Consider the following 6,306-nt stretch of genomic DNA (forward strand, 5'->3'; position numbering starts at 1 on the left):
TTGACAAGAAAATTTTGAAAGAAATATCTCATATTGAGGCTGGGTTTAGTAAAGTTTTTTGAAAAGGTGTTTGTGCTTTTTAAAAGCGTGTTTGTGGTTTTTAAAAGCACAAGTACCTCATTTTGCGTTTGGTAAATTAAAAAATCCAAAAGCTTGTGCTTGCGACTTTTAAAAGTTAGGAGTGCTTTTGAAAGCATCTAACATGGAGCTTTTTAAAGTTGACTTGTGATTATCAAAATTAAAAAAATCTTAATATAATAAATATTCAAAATTACCATTATTAATTATTAACACTAGATTTTATTTATTTTTCCACAAATATTTTCTGTCATTATATTGCCATTGAAATACTCATGTATTTCTAATTTTTCAACCTAACATTCACAAATTCTAACATAATCTTTATATATTTTTTATTTTTTAACCTAATCTTCACAATTTCAACACAAATACATCTCTATCACGTATTAGGTATGAACTTCTATCTATTTATATTATTTTTGGTGCGTTATTTTTGTATTTTTTAGTAGAAATTTGTTTTTCTCTGTTCTTTAAAACGTGAAGGAGACCTGATTTATGGAAACTAATCATAAAATTTTCGTACACTAACTGCATGAACATTAGTCAAAATTATAATAATATATATATAATTTTACTTGAGATACGTGTCCCATTTTCTGTGATTTATAAAAGTGAGTCAGTACTAATATTGGATTACATACAAGTTTTATTATTGACTAATGATAATTCTATTTATATTAATATAGAGAGTAAATCAAATAAATATTTAAATTATTGGTCTCTAAAATTTGAAAAAAAAATTATTCTTCGTTATAAATATGTTTATTATAATTTTTTTAATTTTTAAAAGCTGTTTTACCAAACACAATTGTAGTGCTTGTGCTTATTAAAAGTTATTTTTAACGTAGATTTTAACAAACATAAGTACTACAACTTTTAAAAAGTTATCTTTTTTCATAAGCTACTTTCGAAAAGTAAAAACTTTACCAAACCAATCCTGAGTCTAATTCCGAGTTACCGGTCTACAAGAAAAAGAATTGCTAGTTTGTTTGGAATTGTCCGTGCAACAAAAAGAAAATAGTTTAAGTCACCAAAAAAAAAAGAAAAAGAAAATAGTTTTTACTTTTTGAACCACTTTGATCAATATAATTGAATTAGTTAATTAGTAGGTATATTTGTCCTGAACTAGTTTTTTGGTGATTATAGCAAATGGTATGATAGGCAGGGAGTTAAAATGCGAGTGTTAGTGACGAGAAGTCACGTACAAACACATGTATGAAAAGTATCATCTATCCATATGTACATATTCATAGTAATAAAAAAATCTCAAAATGCTTTTTCAAAAAGTTGGCATCATTTCTATCTGCAACTAGCTTCTCACGTCATTTTGGATTCATGTACGATGTACCTGAAATTTATTAGAGGGAAACACCTCTTAAATGCAATGGTTAAAGTGACAGGGATAGTACATTTTACCTCACGATGAAAATATCATTTTTAAATTTTTATAAGGTAATTCCAACTAGTTTAAATAAAATAAGTCTTTTGGCAGCATAGTTCCAACTTAGATTCCACGTCAACAAAACTTGGTCGTATTCACAGAAGTTAGAACTTGCTAACAAGATTGTCATCACCCTAAGCATGACAAGTTTTTGGAAGATATTAACATTTTGATGCTATCAAGAGTAAGGGACGGAACACTTCCAAGTTCAACACACTAGATTTTATTCTCAGCAAACTATATTTTATTTTTTCAGCACACTTACGTAGTGTATGGATACACTGCCAGACCCTCTTCGTTGGATGTTTAAGGTGCTTGATGCACCGTTTCAAATATGTTCTTGTAAGAACTCTGAATTGTTGTCCAGCATCCTACGCCAAACCTGTACAATAAAATATGGTTAATGGAAAAACAAAACCGTTCATAATGTACAAAATTGTTACTAAATTGAATAGTTTTCAATTTCAAGTATAACTAACATCCAAGACAGTTCATCCTGAATCCTTTTGATTTGACTAGTTTAGAGCTAGAAGGTACTCTTTTACACCAGTTCTTAGTGTATCCTCTTCCAATGGAGACCATTTTCTTTTCTTCCTTCTTAGCTGCACTCCAGTTGGGAAGTTATCTTTTGAATCATCCCTCTGCAATGATAAATAAATAAATAACTAATATGCCAATGCAAAGATATAAAGAAGTACAAAGTGAATGCATAATCCGAGCAGGTAAAAAAAAAGATTATAGCAACTATCTTATTGTTAAAAAAGAGTCCTTGATGCTCCACATTTGCATAACCCAAAGTACATTTTTTCCTTAATTGAAAAAAGTTACCTTGAAATAGATACCACCCTCAAGATCTATGCTCCCAGATTATAATAGTTAATAAAAACATTATTACCTCATAACTATGAGCAGTGCTGTTCTGCTCCATCAAATTGGGGCTTTCATGAGCAGGATTGTTCTCCTCTATTAAATTGGGACGTTGAATAGAAGACTTCTTGTGATCAACATCTTTAGTTTGAAAAAGAACAATATCCCTGCATGTATTTGAGTTGGATACATCAACATCCCCACCCTTGTTTTGAATAGGTTGTTCTTGATTGGTACTTTTCAGTGCAAGTTTAGATCCAATATCAAATATATTCAATGCCTCAGGAAGAGGATCCTTGACACATGGCTGTAGCTCCGAAAAACTTGATTTAAGAGATTCCTGAGCTATTTTAACTCCAGCACTCAACTCAGTAGCATTTTCGCTACCTGAATTTTCTCTGCCCAATTCCTCAGCAATAGATACTTTAACTCCTTTATCGCATCTGAGAAATGCATGGACCTTGCGTTGAAGTTGAGGATTGCCCTTCTGGCATGCTAATGAGGACATAATATAGTATACGTGTAAATACAAAGAATAGGAGTAGGATAGCAATTCATGAACAGAGTTATAAATTGTATCATTGTCACTTGTTTTCAATAATGACCCTGCTTGAAAAAGTCCTCTGGTAAGTGGAAAGAAAGAGAAAGAGAGTAAAAACAGATAACATAGTCCCACTTGGTGGTAACAAAACAGGCAAAGGTAAAAGCATAAACCAAGTAAAGGAAGCATTAAGCATAAACCAAGTAAAGGAAGCATTTTCTCCCATTCAGATTTAGTTAGTAGTTAGTACTTCAGCCAATAATCAAGTCCCAAATTTATTTTCTAGTGGAAATAGCAATTGACTAAATTATTACTTCAGCCGCGCCGGGGCTTAGCACTCCGATACTTGACCCCAATCTCAATTGAAACCCTAGTTCCCTAATTACTATACTAGAATCAATCTTTACCAATTTTTTTCAGGAAATTGCATTATCGATTTTTTTTCCATGTTAATTACTCTAATTTTATGCGCCAAATGATTTACTACCTTTAATTAGTAGAGTTATTGTGTCTAGAAGAGTCAACGTTACTATGTGTTTGCCTGTTTGGATTATAGTTTACAAACAAAAATTTGTATAAAATTGATTTTGCAAACTTGATTTTGATAAAAAATAAGTTTGTATTAAAGTGATTTATGTTTAGCAATCTTTATATAAAATGGATTATAGTAAAATAAATGTTGTTTGGATTATACTACTCAAAATCACTTTTAGATACAAAATTATTAAAATAGACATCAACTTAAATAATTTTTGTATATTATCTTATTATTTTAATTTAGATATTTGAATAAATTTTATTAATTAATTTTATAATAAAATTAATACTTATATACTAAAATAAAAATAACATATAAAAATTGGCAAAATATGTTTTTAATTAAAACTAACAAAATATAACTTTTAGTGAGTACTAAGATTAATAAAAAAAATTAAATATTTATCTTAGTAGTGATTGAAATAAATAAAAAAAAAAATTATGATATTTTTATATAGTATATTTTTAATACTCTTAGTACTTTTTTTAGTATATTATAATTTTTTACTATTATTATTATTTATGATTAATTTTTTGTTTAATTTACTTTACCTAATAAGATTAATAAATCTTATTATAAAAGATAATAAAAAATAATACAAAAAAATCACAATTATAAAAATATATGATGTAAAATAAATAATTAACAAAAAATAAAAATAATAAATAATAGAAAAAGAGAGTTTATATAAATACAACTAATAAAAATTTTATAAATAATACAATAACATGCATACATAAAGGATAACATTGGTAAAAGGTAAATAAAGATAGTCACAAAAAAAAAAAAGGTAAATAAGGATGGAATGTTAATAATTAAAAGCCCGTTGGTGAAAAGTAAAAGTTCAAAATTATTACTTCTTGTAAACATGATTTTAAATGCAAAATCACTTATGCGTTCATGAATAAAAAATTTACCAAACTAAAAATTAAGAAGTCCTAACGTATTTCTTCTCTTTCAACGTGTTTGTCAAATACATCTATAGATGTCATTTCCACATTGATTCACACATTATAGCCACCATAGCCATCAATATGCATGCATCAACCATCAGAGACTGCACCTTATTATGTTGAAGGATAGATCCAATTTCTCTTACATGCGCCCCCTGAAAACAAGACCGCCATTGACGATTTGTGTAATTAAGGTTATATATTAAATAATATTTTATTTTGTTAATTAGGTACTTGTTAGGTACTCCTGAGATACTCTGATGTATTTAAATGGTTAAATAGAGTATGTTTATTAGGATTAGGATGTTTAATATTTTTGTATATACATAGATAATAGCAACGAAAAGATAATAAAACTTTTCATTCTTCAACTTTCTTTTTTTCTCTTTTTTTACTTTTCAGAGTCTTCTTCTTATGTAGTGCTTACTCCACTATTTTATCATTCAATTCTATAAATTTAAATAGAGTTTTGTCAATTTGCCTCACTACAGTTGCATACTTGAAACTCAAACAAAGAGTTAACAAAAAAACAACTTTACAATCTAAGTAAATTTATTAAAAAAATGAAAATCAAATCCTATAAGAGTAGTATAACCGACACCAAAAAAAAAAAAAGAAAAAAAGAGGAAGTAACCTAACTATTATTCATGATGCTAACATTCAATCTTGGGATATCCACAGTAATATGGCGAGTATCCCGGAAACATTTTTGGATAGCATTGATACGAACTCTTTTCCCCTTTTGGCAGAAATAGTTTCTGAAAAAAATTTTATGCGCTAAGCTGTTCAAGCTGTGATGTTGATAGTTTGATAAATCAAAAGGGATTAAGAGAAAAAACTTAATTGTTGAAAAGAATGAAAAATTTCCTTAAAAAATATTTGTTGAGTTATTACACTTTATATACTATGTACTTTTTATGTACTCTTATTAAAGGTTACCACTCAGATAAAGACGCCTATTTCATCTTTTGCTAAAGATGTTTTCATGTTGTGTTTTAATTGGTTTCTATATAATTTATTCGGTGTTCTTCATCACATATTATTAAATTTCTCAAAAGATTTTCTTTCCAAAAACAATAAAAAACATTTAATTTGGACTAAAACAAAAAAGATAATAGATTAACTATTAGATTTTTTTAAAATTATTTATACAAAAAAAATATCACATTCATTAATATATATATATAGAACAAGCTCAAGCCTCTTAAAATTTTTACAAATAAAAAAATAATTAATTTATATTCATACAATATATAAAATAATTACTATATTATTATTATATTATAGATTAAATTCACTAATTTAAATTTTTTTTTTCATTTTTAATATAAGCATTAGAAATAAATAAAATTTTTATAACTAAATATAGTGCAACAAATATATATAATATTAATTAGTTCTTAAAAAATTTTAAAAAAATAGTTTCTTTCATTTTAGTAAAATAACTATTTATTAAAGTAGACAAATTAATTATTTTCTTCTCATATACAGTTTTTTTAAGACATAAAAGTAATTAATTAGAACATTGGTTAAGATAATTAAAGTCACTATTTTATTAAAATTTTAATTTAAAGAGAATTTCTAGTTAATTTTGGTATAAAAATTTTGAATTTGAAAACATTGATAAAAATTATGTTGAATTTTGATTTATTTTATTCTCATTTAAATTAATCACTACATAAGTTAAAGTTCTGTCTGAAGTTATATTCGAGCTTTAGTCTGATTTTTAAAGTTTCAATTTACTTAGTTTGATTTTTTAACTTAGGTATCCGTGATTCATATTAGGATTTTAAGTGTTTAGTTGAAAAAAAATTAAGGTGAAAAAAATTTCAATTGTCACATTAAATAGTCGCTAGAACGTATAATGTAGCAGTCGTTAGTCCAT

The sequence above is a fragment of the Arachis hypogaea genome, chromosome 20 (genome assembly GCF_003086295.3).
Source record: "Arachis hypogaea cultivar Tifrunner chromosome 20, arahy.Tifrunner.gnm2.J5K5, whole genome shotgun sequence".
In the NCBI taxonomy this organism is placed as follows: Eukaryota; Viridiplantae; Streptophyta; class Magnoliopsida; order Fabales; family Fabaceae; genus Arachis; species Arachis hypogaea.